Genomic DNA, 14,279 nt, shown 5'->3' with positions numbered 1-14,279 from the left:
TATTTAGCTCCTTCATAGTTAAAAAATTGAAAGAAAACATAATATATGGAATCCAAACTTTCTGTGAATTTTCCATTTTTACATGGCTTATTTTTTATTTCTTTTAATCTATAGCTATCTGGACTCTATCTCTTAAAAGACTTTATCCTTTTTTAAAGCATTAATTTTATTCTCTATATTCTTTTTCTTCTCTCTCCCAAGCCTACATACAGTCATCCAATATTATGATCCATTTAGAGGTCTTTTATTTCTGAATCTGTCCTATTGTGAATCTGTAATTCTTTACTGTCTTGAAGAGCTTTACCTAGACCACATCCTTGGGCTGCTCCCAGACCAGGCAGCTGCCTTGAAAACCCACTCAGGCTTCTACTGTTGTATGAAAAGCAGTCAGCCTCACACTTTTCACTGTCATCATCACCAAATTTGGTGAGGCAATTGGAAATTTTTTAAGAGGGATTAGTGTAAAAGAGAGGGAGAGAGAGAGTTTTGCCACATTAAAAAAATGGGAAACACTCTTACAATGGAGGGAGTTAGGTCTCTTTATGATTACACAATGAATGCTTTAAAAATGGATCAATTAAATGAGGGGATAATTAACTTATATGGATTAGCATAATGTCATTTATAAACATTATCAATTTGATCACTCTTGCTTTATTCCTAAAAGTAGTTTGTTGATATGAGTGCCAAGATACAAATCTTAGAAAAACTTATTGAAGTAGACCATAGGGATATTTAGATCCAAAAAGAAGTTCACTGTCTCAGGTCTGCTCTGGCCCATGTCACTGGCTCAGTGCGGCTCTTCCAATGTCCCTAAAGTGGATGATAAAACAGTTCTTGTCATGGTATTACAAACTATTTCTCAGTGTCCATGGCATTGGGAGAATGGGTCATCTGCCCTTGGCTACAGTTCCTTCATAAGTCACTTCTTTACCATTATACTTAGTTGTTGAAAATTTAACTTGTATTTCACAAAAATGGAAACTCTGAACTTCTACTGACCCTGGCACACCATTTACACCACATCAATGCTCAGTATGTGCTCTGTTAATATTTACCCAAGTGCGAATGTGGTAATAACCCTCTTGTTCCAGCTGCCTTTGAAACACTTTCTAGCTACAGGTTGGAAATCAGTGATAGATTCACCAAAGTGACAGAGTTAAGCAAAGCACAGAATATATATTAAAAACAACAACAACAACAACTTTTCAGTTACCAAGCCATGCATGAAGACTTGCACTGTGGTTCCTGAAGTTTCTGGCTGTCAAGGCATTTTCTGATATTGTTGACGCTTAAAGGTAAACAACATCCTATGGTTGGAAAGACATTACTTAGTAAAAGAAAAGCAATCTCTGTCTTACTTGTTAGACTTATTTCAGGGAAAGGGTAAAATGTTATAATGGAAATTTTCATGTTATTTTTAAAAAAGGAAATTGAACATTTTGAAAGTCAAACATGACAAGCATCACTAAAAGAAGAAAGAGATCCGTGTAAAATACGCTATAAGATTTCTTTGAAGGTTCTAATTTAAAACAGCATCAATCAGAGCTGAATGAGGTAGCTTGACTTCAATGCTGTTTTCTTTTCAGCAAACTCGAGAAGCGGTTCACATCTCCGAGCTGCCAACTGCTCGCCTCATCCTCCCTGTGGCATTAAACCACGTGAGAGCGACACCTGTCAGAAGGCTGGTCACCTGAACATCTCTACTTCATTTGAAAAGTGTGGGGAAATTAGAACTGAGCACTGCTATGTGACTAATTACCCTTACACTTTCAGTTTCTAGGAAAATGCAGCCATGAGCAGTACTTGAAGCTTAATGTTTTCCTAATTCTGTATTCTTGAAAAACAAAGTCAGTGACTGATGATTGACTGGAAGAACTTCTTTTTTTTATTTACTTATTTATTTATTAAAAATTTCTGCCTCCTCCCCACTTCCCTTTTCCCTCCCCAACCCCACCTCCCCCTCCCTCTCTAGTCCTAAGAGCAGTAAGGGTTCCCTGCCCCGTGGGAAGTCTAAGGTCCTCCCCCCTCCATCCAGGTCTATAAAGGTGAGCGTCCAAACAAACCCGGCTCACACAAAGTCAGTCCATGCAGTAGAATCAATACCCAGTGCCATTGTCCTTGGCTTCTCAGTCAGTCTTCATTGCCAGCCACATTCAGAGAGTGCGGTTTGATCACATGCTCCATCACTCCCAGTCCAGATGGCCTTGTTGAGCTCCCATTAGATCAGTCCCACCATCTCAGTGGGTGGACGCACCACTCGTGGTCCTGACTTCCTTGCTCATGTTCTCCCTCCTGCTGTTCCTCATTTGGACCTTGGGAGCTCAGTCCAGTGCTCCAATGTGGGTCTCTGTCCCTATCTCCATCCATTGCCAGATGAAGGTTCAATGATGATATGCAAAATATTCATCATTGTGGCTATGGGACAAGGCTAGTTCAGGCACCCTCTCCTCTGCTGCCCAAGGAACAATTTGGGGACCTTTCCTTGGACCTGGGAACTCCTCTAGAGTCAAGTCTCTTGTAAACCCTAAAATAGCTCCCTTAATTAAGATATTTACTTCCCTGCTCCCATATCCACCCATCCTCCATCACACCCATTCCATACCCCCAAGCTCTCCTGAATCCTCCCCTTCTCCCTTCTCTCTACCCATCTCCCCTTACATCCACCCCCCACACCCCCGTACACCCAATTTTTGCCTGGCAATCTTGTCTACTTCCAATATCCAGGAAGATAACTACATGATTTTCTTTGGGTTCACCTTCTGGAAGAACTTCTTAAAGATGGGCATGGATGGTGGCGTTTGTCTGGAAACTCATTAGATTTTACAGGGGTAAAACCTGGCAAAAGCCAGGAAAACTGACAAGCAGGCAATCCTACAGTTTGAGCCCAGTACTGAAAGAAATGGAAGGGACTGACAAAACAATGGTTTTCATGTCCGCTGGAATTTTGGTGCACAGTTTCAGGGGTGTTTGTTTGTTCTTCTTTAGAAGATATGTGAAATACCCAACTTCTGCATCTCCTTCTGGAAATTGAAACTATAAAATGGGAGGCAAATGAAAGATTTTTAAGAAGTTAAACTTCAGAATTAGTTTAAAAGTCTTTTGCTATTTGAAGGTCATTCCATGTCATGGCTATACAGAATTATAAGATGTTATTTCACACAAGATGACTCTGGGTATCTGTGGATGTAAATTAGTAATACCTGAAACATTGCCAATGTATAGATTGTTCATATATATCATCATGATTTCTGAGGAAAGTTTTATTGGAACCATCAAGGGTAAACAAAAAAAATTAAATGATGGTTTGAGGAAATATATGGTAAAGACAGCTGACAGAATAGTAATAATTACAACCATCAAAGGGAAACCACTAAAAACTGTAATTCTCCATCTATTTAATAGATTCCTGAGACCAAATCCTGAATCTGATTTAAATTATGTAATGAAAATTTGTGCCTAAATCAGTTTTGTTCAATATATTCTAGGAGAACAAACTTACCCACTCTTGGACAGCACAAAGAATTAAATATACCTTTGAAAATGCATGTGATTTAATCTCTCATTGGAAGTATCATCATCATTTCTTTTTATTCTCTGGAATATGTGTTCTTGACTGAAGGTCTGTGTCAGTGCACAGACATTTCTATAGCACCAGTTGTGATTAATAGCAGGAATCATCAGAAAGTGGCTTTTGTCATCTTAAGAATTAATGGTTTAACACATTGTTCTCTGAACTAACTGTAATTTTCAATAGGAATTTTAATGGCTAAAAATAACTGTAAAACCAATATGAAGTTTCTAAGAAGCAGAACAATTGAATCATAACAGAATATTTAACAGCATTACCTAATGTGTCTGTTAGTATCATGATTTTTCTTCCTTCCAGTACATTCAGAGAGATTTCCTTAGCACCTCTTCTGAGTTTGTCTGTGGATGCTCACATTTTATACAGTGAACTTTAAAATAGAATAATTCACAATTATTATCTGTCATATTATTTTTGTGTTTTCTCATAATTATTTGTCTTGTGCATACTCACAAGAAAACTGTAGAATGTCAGTTAATACATTTCTTTATATCAGTATCCTCATTGGTGATGGGGGATGTTGACAGAGATTTCTGTCCCACCTGATCCCACAGTCATTCAGTCTCAAAGAAACACACAGAGGCCGACATTAATTAGAAACTGGTTGGCCTATTAGTTCAGGCTTTCTTATTAACTAATTCTTATGTCTATCATTAACCCATAATTCTTGTCTGTGTTAGCCATGTGGCTTGGTATGTTTTATCAGTGAGTCTTTCTCATCTTGTATCCTCTGCTTCTGGGTGATGACTGCAGACTGATCCTTTCCTCTTTCTGGGATTTTCCTGTTCTCATCACCCTGCCTCTACTTCCCTGATCACCCCACATATAAAAACAGAAAGGCATGGAAAATGCCCCCAGAAATGATTGCATAATACTTTATTAACCTTAAATTTTCTTAACCCTAATGAAAAGGAACAATGGCAGCAGAGAGACATTTGATAATAGAAAAAAATTTCTGAATTAAATCAGCCACTATAGTTCAAGGATTTGTTGACTTCACAATGGAAACCAGGAGATGTGCTATGTTGGGGAAAGGGTTTTGCTCTTGTTTCCACAAGAGAAAAAACTATGGATGCCATTAAGATTAATAAAGATTCGGTTTGAAAAAGTTAAACCTCTTGAGAAAGAAAAATGACAGCTTTTCCATAGAGGTGACACCCATACAAGTGGTAAGAAAACCTCATAAGGGTTGTGGTAGGGTTCTGTTTTTGTCATTGCAGGAAAATTTTCATCTTCAAAGAGACCTTGGACATCTAGATGCCTAAAGATGAAAAGATAGTTACCCAGAAAGAATCAACAAGCAAAGAGAAATCTGACTTATGATACTGTATTATCTACATGGTAAAATTTGATTATTTGGACATGTATACATCTCTACTTAAAAATAAAAGCTGGTTTTGGAGTTGGATAATGGCTATCCTTCTCTAAATCCAAGTTTGTTGATAAAAGAAAAATTCAGAATTTCTGTCTCATGTCAGAAGCCATCTGGTATAGGACATAGAGAAGATAAGTTTTAAGGAAATATTTTACTTTTCTCCATGTACATTTTGTCTGTATTGTATTTTTCATTGAATATATGTCTATATGAATAATGTTTAAGTTTTCAACAATGAGCAGTAGATTTTCCTGCAGTAATCTTTAAAGCTTCCAGGAAAAAGATGGCGCCCTACAACAATGACTCCACCTGGTTGATATGATGTCATGATGCTGATGGCACTACTATGAGACCAGTTTTTGGACACCAACTGTAGAAACGATGCACCTTCTTACAACGTTCTGTGTTCTTGCCAGAACATGAAAAGCAAACAAACGAAAAAACTATCAACTATTCAGAGACCATTTTGCAATTATACAAAACAGCTAAACTGTAATCTTGAAATCTAACCATTAGTTTACTTTTATAGGTTCCCATATAAAAAGACATTATCCCCATGACAGCAGGAAGCAATTCTAGAAGATGATGTCCCCTCTCTAAACAAAGTTTGTCCTCATGGTTAGGAACACCATTAGGTGTTGATTACTACTCGCATAGAGTCAGCAGTTGGGGTGGAAATTATGTAAGCCTAGAGATCAAAAAAAGAGGAGAAACTGAATGGAATAATAGGTAGATTAGTGTGAACTTATTCATTCTAATAATAATAATTGTTGGTATAGTTATTTGTGTTTGTTATACTTTAGTCAGACTAATTAGGTTCTTTAAATACATATGATGGGGAATTCCCCTCTGTATACTGTAAATATGATTGGTCAATTGGTCAATAATAACAAAAACTGCCTTGTCCTGTTGATAGGGCAGACCTTAGATAGGTGGGGAAAACTAAACAGAATACTGGGAGAAGAGATGCCGAGTCAGAGAGAAACCATGGATCTGCTGCTGGAGATGATGTGCTGAAACTTTGCTGGTAGGCTAAGACCTCATGGTGGTGCACAGATTAATGAAGATTGGTTAAATAAAGAAGTAAAAGTGAGCTAATAAAAATCTAGAGCTAATGGGCCAAGCAGTGATTTAAATAACACAATTTCTGTGTGATTATTTCAGGGCTAAGTGGCTGGAAACTAACTAGCATCCTTCTTATTACATGCATAGATAGGTAATCTTCAACCACTTCAAAGATCTGTAGAATATAGCATTTTAAAAAACTGAGGATTCTGTTGGTGTGAGACATTATTGCTCCTGGAAGCACTGATCTATATCTGAGAGTATTGAGCACCAAAGACACTCCACTTGGGGGTTTGTCTTAGCACAACTGGCCTCGACCACTGACAAATTGCACAATGTCTGGACTAAACAAGCAGGATACATAAAAAAAGACTGTCAAATATTTCCAAGACAGGGTAAGATGGTTTTGAAATTTTCTCCTGCCTCTGAAAATGGTCTGTCAGTTACTCTAGGCTTTAGCCAAAGTTGGTTGCTTCAACATTTCAAATCAGACTTTGAGTGATTACTCAGGCAGCCAGTTGTGTCTGTCATCTACTGTACATTTTAAAGCTGCTTGATTGCACATTCTACCTACTCATGTAATATTATCTCCCTTCTCAGGCCTTCGAAGGGGTTGAAGATTAGATAGTTACCATTTTCTTATGATCTACTCAAGCCATTTCCAATAGAAGACTTAGACTCCTTAGGATAGAATGTTTTTTAAAACATTTAGCATATGTTCCTTGCTTAATATTGTTTATGCTGGTTGTAATTCTAATCTATTTTTTAATTTTTTGTATTTATTAAAAATTTCCACCTCCTCCCATTTCCCTCCCACTCTGCCCACTTCCCCTACCCCTTCCTCTCCAGTCCTAAGAGCAGTCAGGGTAAACTGCACTGTGGGAAGTCCAAGGTCCTCCCCACTCCTTCCAGGTCTAGGAAGGTGAGCATCCAAACAGACTAGGCTCCCACAAACCCTACATGTACATGTAGGAGAATCAAACAGTACATGCAGGAGAATCAAAACCCAATTGCCATTGTCCTTGGCTTCTCAGTCAGTCTTCATTGTCAGCCACATTCAGAGAGTCCGGTTTGATCACATGCTTGTTCAGTCCCATTCTAGCTGGTCTTGGTGAGCTCCCATTAGATCAGTCCCACCACCTCAGTGGGTGGATGCACCCCTCATGATCCTGACTTCCTTACTCATGTTCTCCCTCTTTCTGCTCTTCATTTTGACCTTGGGAGCTCAATCCAATGCTCCAATGTGGGTCTCTGTCTCTATCTCCAGATAAAGATTCTATGGTGAAATGCAAGATATTCATCAGTGTGTCTATGGGACAAGGCCAGTTCAGGCACCCTCTCCTCTGCTGCCCAATGAACAAGCTTGGGACATCTCCTTGAACACCTGGGAACCTCTTTAGAGTCAAGTCTCTTGAAAACCATAAAATGGCTCTCTTAATTAAGATATACTTCCCTGTTCCCATATCCACCCTTCCTCCATCTCAATCATCCCATTCCCCCAAGCTCAACCCAATTCTCCCCTTCTCCCTTCTCTCTCCCCATCTCTCCTTACCACCACCCCAACCCCACCTCCATGCTCCAAACTTTTGACTGGTAATCTTGTTTACTTCCAATATCCAGGAGGATAACTATATGTTTTGAGGGGGTTCATCTTCTTATTTAGCTTCTCTAGGATCAGGAATTATATGCTCAATGTCCTTTGTTTATGGCTAGTACATACCATATTCATCTTTTGGGGTCTGGGTTATCTCACTCAGTAAAGTGTTTTTTATTTCCATCCATTTGCATGCAAAATTTAAAATGTCATTGTTTTTTACCACTGAGTAGAACTCTAAAGTGTATATTGCCACACCTTCTTTATCCACTCTTCTATTGAGGGGCACCTAGGTTGTTTCCAGGTTCAGGCTATTACAAATAGTGCTGCTAAGAACATAGTTGAACAAATGCTTTAGTAGTATGATTGGGCAACTCTTGGGTATATTCCCAAGAGTGGAATTGCTGGGTCCTGAGGTAGGTTGACTCCCAGTTTCCTGAGAAACCACCACACTGATTTGCAAAGTGGTTGCACAAGTTTGCATTCCTACCAACAATGGATGAGTGTTCCCCTCATTCCACATCCTCTCCAGCATAGGCTATCATTGGTGTTTTTGATTGTAGCTATTCTGACAGGTGTAAGATAGTACCTCAAAGTTGTGTTGATTTGCATTTCTCTGATCACTAAGGAGGTTGAGCATGACCTAAAGTGTCTTTTGGCCTTTTGAACTTCTTCTGTTGAGAATTCTCTGTTCGGTTCAGTACCCCATTTTTAATTGGGTTAATTAGAGTTTTAATGTCTAATTTCTTGAGTTCTTAATATATTTTGGAGATCAGACCTTTGTCTGATGCGGGATTGGTGAAAATTTTCTCCCATTCAGTAGGTTGCCTGTTTGTCTTAATGACAGTGTCCTTTGCATTACAGAAGCTTCTCAGTTTCAGGAGGTCCCATTTATTCATTGTTGCTCTTATTGACTGTGCTACAGGGGTTATACATAGGAAGTGGTCTCTTGTGCCCATGTGTTTCAGACTACTTCCCACTTTCTCTTCTATCAGGTTCAGTGTGGACAAATTTGTATTGAGGTCTTTAACCCATCTGGACTTGAGTTTTGTGCATGGTGATAGATGTGGATCTATTTTCAATCTTCTAAAGGCTGACATCCAGTTATGCCAGCACCATTTATTAAAAATGCTTTCTTTTTTCCATTGTATAATTTTAGCTCCTTTTTGAAAATCAGGTGTTTATAGGTTTGTGGACTAATATCCAGGTCTTCAATTCGATTACATTGGTCAACATCTCTGTTTTTATGTCAATACCAAGCTGTTTTCATTTCTGTAGCTCTGTAATACAGTTTGAAGTCAAGAATGGTAATGCCTCTGGAAGTACTTTTATTGTATAGGATTATTTTGGCTATCTTAGGTTTTTTGTTTTTCCATATAAAGTTGATTATTGTTCTCTCAAGGTCTGTGAAGAATTTTGTTGAGATTTTGATGGGAATTGCATTGAATCTATAGCTTGCTTTTGGTAGAATTGTCATTTTTACTATATTGATCCTCCAAATCCAAGAGCATGGGAGATCCTTCCATTTTCTGGTATCCTCTTCAACTTCTTTCTTCAAAGACTTAAGGTTCTTGTCAAATAGATCTTTCACTTCCTTGGTTATAGTTACAAGATTCTTTATGCTGTTTGTGGCTATCATGAAAGGTGATGTTGCTCCAATTTCCCTCTCTGCTTATTTGTGTATAGGAGGGCAACTGTTTTTTGTTTTTTAGTTTTTGGGGGGTTTTTGGTGTTACTTTTTGGAGTTGATCTTGTATCCTGCCACATTACGAAAGGTGTTTATCAGCTGTAGGAGTTCTTTGGTAGAGTTTTTGGGGTCGCTTATGTACACTATCATATCATCTGCATATAACGAAAGTTTTACTTCTTCCTTTCCAATTTGAATCCTCCTGATCTCCTTATGCTGTCTTATTGCTATTGCCAGAACTTCAAGCACTATATTGAAGAGGTATGGAGAGAGTGGACATCCTTGACTTGTTCCTGATTTTAGTGGAATGGCTTTGAGTTTCTCCTCATTTAGTTTAATGTTAGCTGTCAGCTTGCTGTATATTGTTTTTATTATATTTAGGAATGAACCTTGTATCCCTAATATCTCCAAGACCTTTATCATAAAGGGGTGTTGAATTTTGTCAAATGCTTTTTCAGCATCTAATGAAATGATCATATGTTTTTTTTTCCTTCAGTTTATTTATATGATGGATTACATTGATAGATTTTCATATGTTGAACCAGCCCTGCCTCTCTGGGATGAAGCCTACTTGATCATAATTGATAATGTTTTGGATATGTTCTTGGATTCGGTTTGCCAGTATTTTATTGAGAATTTTTGCATCGACGTTCATGAGTGAGATTGGTCTGTAATTCTCTTTCTTGGTTAAGACTTTGTGTGGTTTTGGTATCAGCGTAACTGTAGCTTCATAAAAGGAGTTTGGCAATGACTCTTCTGTTTCTATATTGTGAAATACATTAAGGAGTATAGGTATTAGCTCTTCTTGGAAATTCTGGTAGAATTCTGCATTGAAACCATCTGGCCCAGGGCGTTTTTTGGCAGGGAGATTTCTGATGACAGCTTCTAATTCCTCACGACTTACAGATCTATTTAAATTGTTCACCTGGTCTTGATTTAATTTTGGAATATGGTACTTTTCTAAAAAAATGTCCATTTCTTTCACATATTTCAATTTTGTGGCATAAAGGCTTTTGTAGTAAGATCTAATGATTCTCTGAATTTCCTCTGTGTCTGTGGTTATGTCCCCCATTTCATTTCTGATCTTATTAATTTGCGTGTTCTCTCTCTGATAGGGGTTTGTCAATCTTGTTGATTATCTCCATGAACCAGCTTTTTGTTTCATTGATACTTTGGATTGTTTTCTGTGCTTCTATTTTGTTAATTTCAACCCTCAGTTTGATTATTTCCAGTCTTCTACTCCTCCTGGGTGAATCTGCTTCTTTTTTCTTCTAGAGCTTTCAGGTGTGCTGTTAAGTCTCTAGTGTGCGCTTTCTCCATTTTCTTTATGTGGGCACTTAGTGCTATGAATTTTCCACTTAACACTGCTTTCATAGTGTCCTATAGGTTTGGGTATGTTGTGTCTTTATTCTCATTGAATTAAGGAAGAGTTTAATTTATTTCTTTATTTCTTCCTTGACCCGGGGTGGTTCAGTAGTTGACTGTTCAGTTTCCATGAGTTTGTAGGCTTTCTGGGGTTAAAATTGTTGTTGAATTCTAACTTTATTCCATGGTGATCTGATAGTACACAGGTTGTTATTACAATTTCTTTGTATCTATGGATGTTTGCTTTGTTACCAATTATGTGATCAATTTTTGAGAAGGTTCCATGAGATGCTGAGAAGAAGGTATATTCTTTTCTGTGTGGGTGGAATGTTCTATAGATGTCTGTTAAGTCCATTTGGTTCATTACATCTGTTATTTCTCTTATTTCTCTGTTAAGTTTCTGTCTGGTTGGCCTGTCCATTGGTGAGAGAGGAGTGTTGAAATCTCCCACTATTAGAGTGTGGGGTTTGATGTATGCTTTGAGTTCTAGTAATGTTTTTAACATATGTGGGTGCTTTTGTATTAGGGGCGTAGATCTCTAGGTAATTTTTTAAAAGAAGGAAGTGGTCTGGTTTTAACTTTTAACTTTTTGTTCAAAGATGTATCCCTGTCACCTAGGTATAAAGGACAAAACTTTGTTCCTCATACTTTTAATACACATCATTTATTAATGAGGTCTCTGCATATATGATAAATGAAAAATGAGGCAAAGGAGAGTGAAGCCTGAAGAATAAGCATCATCATGAAAATGCATCTGCTACTTTCTACTGCAATAGTGTGGGCAGTGTGGTAAACTTATCAAAGTTATTATACATATTCACCACCATGAATGCTTTCTCCTGAGTCTTAAAAACATGCATTTTGAAAAAAAAGTGTGCCTTTCCAGGTGCTAATGATAAATTACACATTTTCACTTAAATTAGCTCTTCTAGGAATCAAAATGCTATATCTTCAGAAATGGGATATTTTCCCTGACCCACTTTTGCGATCATTTAGATATAAAAAAAATCAATAAATGATGGACTCAGTTCCTTCCTTTTATGTAAAGGACACATTTTATTATTAATCTTGCTTTTATTCATACATTTTTCTTGAAGAAAATTAGTTTAATCATATTTTATGTGTATGAGATAAAATGAAAACTCATAAAAGAAATTAAATTGAAAGGCAAATGCCTAGGCCTTTGTTCTTCCAGCAGACCCTCACATTGTCCCTGAGATGATCATTTGTGAGCTTAAAAATAACTCTTTGCTCCCTCTGGTAGTGAATTCAACCATTCTAACAAACACACATCATAAAATATTAACCTATCGTGTTCAATTTCACACCATGGCATACATGGCACAATGATTGCCTCTCCCTTCCTTTTCCCTTACTTTTTCCAGATTCTGTGTTTTTTAATGTTGACATTTTAACTTCTTGAAATTTTTATTATAGTGAAATTACAGCTTAATCAGTGAGAAACTATTATGCATTCTATTAGGTTTAGATACACAACAATGCTAAATGGTAAACTGATTCACCTGCAGGTTTCCCTGCCTCTTCCCTCGCTCCTCTCCTGCATTTCTGTCTGCTGTACTCTAATGAGAATAAAGCTCAGAATAACAACCTATCTACCTGGGTCTCATAGACACCATTAAGAAATCCCCAAGGATTCCACTGCCTATGTTTTCTGGATTGCTTTCCCCACTAAGTGTCAAGGACAAACTGTGCTTTTAGAAGAAGAGACTACAACCTTCATAAAGGATGAGTTCCAAGCACTGTGTATGAGTATGTGAGCAGAGGTGCCAGGAAGATCACAGTCATCAGAACCTGCAGAACTGGGATCATAGGTGGTTGAGGGTCATGAGAACCAAACTCAGATCCTGTGCAAGAGCAGTACATGCTCTTGACTGCTGAGCCATCTCATCCATGGCCCTGATCCTTTCCTTTTGTAGGACACACTATCTATTTCAGGAAATCATAACATGAAGATAATTGGAGAAAGCCCTTCAGTTAAGTTGCCTTCCTTCTCTTTGCTGTTGTTTGGGTTTGGACAATTCCCTCAATGGCCCATGTGATAAAGTCTTCAGCAAGGAGTTGTTGAAAGGTGGTGGAAGCATTAAGATATGGCAACTAGATACTAGGTCACTGGACGCTTCTCTCTCTCTCTCTCTCTCTCTCTCCTCTCTCTCTCTCTTCTCTTTCTCTTTCTCTTCTCTCTCCACTCTCTCTCTTCTTTTCTTTCTCTTTTCTCTCCTCTCTCTCTTACCTCTCTCTTCTCTTCTCTCCTCCTCCCCCTCTCTCTCTGTGTGTGTGTGTGTGTGTGTGTGTGTGTGTGTGTGTATCTGAATCACCGTCAATGTGAGGTCAGCAACTTCCTTCCTATGAGTTTCACCCCGATGCATTGCATAGACCTAGGCCTAAAGCAGCAGGGCCAAGTGATCATGGACTGAGACCTCTGGAGCAAAATAAGCTCTTCTTTCATGGAAGTGGATTGGCCTCAGTTCAAGTAACAAAACGTTGTCAGTGTAACTCTCCCATGAACATTCTGGCTTCACAAAAGAGCTTTTAAGGTTGTACCTTCCTTCAATCTGCTCTGGACGGTAGAGATTCTCAATTTATTATACATAATAAACATTGTATATTGGCCCCTCCACTCCTTACCTTTCCTTTCTTCAACATCCCCATCTTTAGGGATTTATGCCATTTTTACATTACTGGCATCCTTTACCAAAGGAAGAAAAGTGAGGGAGAGAAACAAATAGTCCTGTCCATGCTACTGTCTTGAGCCGCAGCTCTAAAACAACACACAGACTTGTTGTTCCTTAAAATCTCTTCATTCTTTATCAGGCACCCAACAAACTTTTTTCTGTATCAGTTACTTTTCACTGTGGTGATAAAACTCCACAAAGCAACTGAAAGAAAAAAAGAGGTTATTTTTGCTTATGATTCCAGAGGGACAGGAGTTCCTCAAGGCAAAGAGGCAGGACAGCAAGCACCAGGCATGGTGACTGGGGCAGGAAGCTGAGGTGTCACATCCTCAACCTAAGCACTAAACAGAGAGTGAACTGTAAGAGCGGCTTACGGTGGTAAGAGCGGCTTTTAACTCTCAATACCCAGCCCAGTGATTCACTTCCTCCATTAAGGATGAACCCCTACTCCTCCCCAAGCAGAGTTATCAACTGCAAACCAAATGCACAAATGCCCGAGTCCACAAGGGACAGTTCTCAATCAAACCACCATAATTTCACTTTGGTTTTAAAGTGTATTTTGAGTTTTATTAATTCCAAGATTTATAGCAATACTCACACTTAAAAACTTTCTATGTGTTTTCATTTATTTGTTTGTGGGTGGGGAAGTAAGAGGGCATAGGACAGCTTGCAAGAAATGATTCTCTCTCGGTCCCAGGGATCAAAACCACCTTGTCAGACTTTGAGACAAACATCACTTCCCACTGAGCCACCCAGCTGGCTCTGCTTTAAAGGTTTTACTCTAAGGTAATTTTGAATATTAATTCCTATGTGCTCTGAGGACACATGAGTAAAATGAACACTGGGTCATAGAATATTTGAAATATTTGAATATTTGAAAGTAATCTTTTGATAACATCTGACACAGCATC

General features: G+C 38.3%; 1 long non-coding RNA gene across 1 annotated transcript; it reads left to right on the top strand.

The window, feature by feature from the left end:
• The first annotated feature begins 1,128 nt into the window (after window positions 1-1,128).
• On the top strand, window positions 1,129-1,863 carry LOC148122536 (uncharacterized). Its single transcript, XR_015737352.1, has 2 exons — window positions 1,129-1,298; window positions 1,590-1,863. It is a non-coding gene; the product is annotated as an uncharacterized LOC148122536 (long non-coding RNA).
• The last annotated feature ends 12,416 nt before the right edge of the window (window positions 1,864-14,279 follow it).

Source organism: Myodes glareolus, chromosome 3 (genome assembly GCF_982192425.1).
Source record: "Myodes glareolus chromosome 3, mMyoGla1.1, whole genome shotgun sequence".
NCBI lineage: Eukaryota > Metazoa > Chordata > Mammalia > Rodentia > Cricetidae > Myodes > Myodes glareolus.
This window is presented reverse-complemented; position numbering and strand designations above follow the sequence as displayed.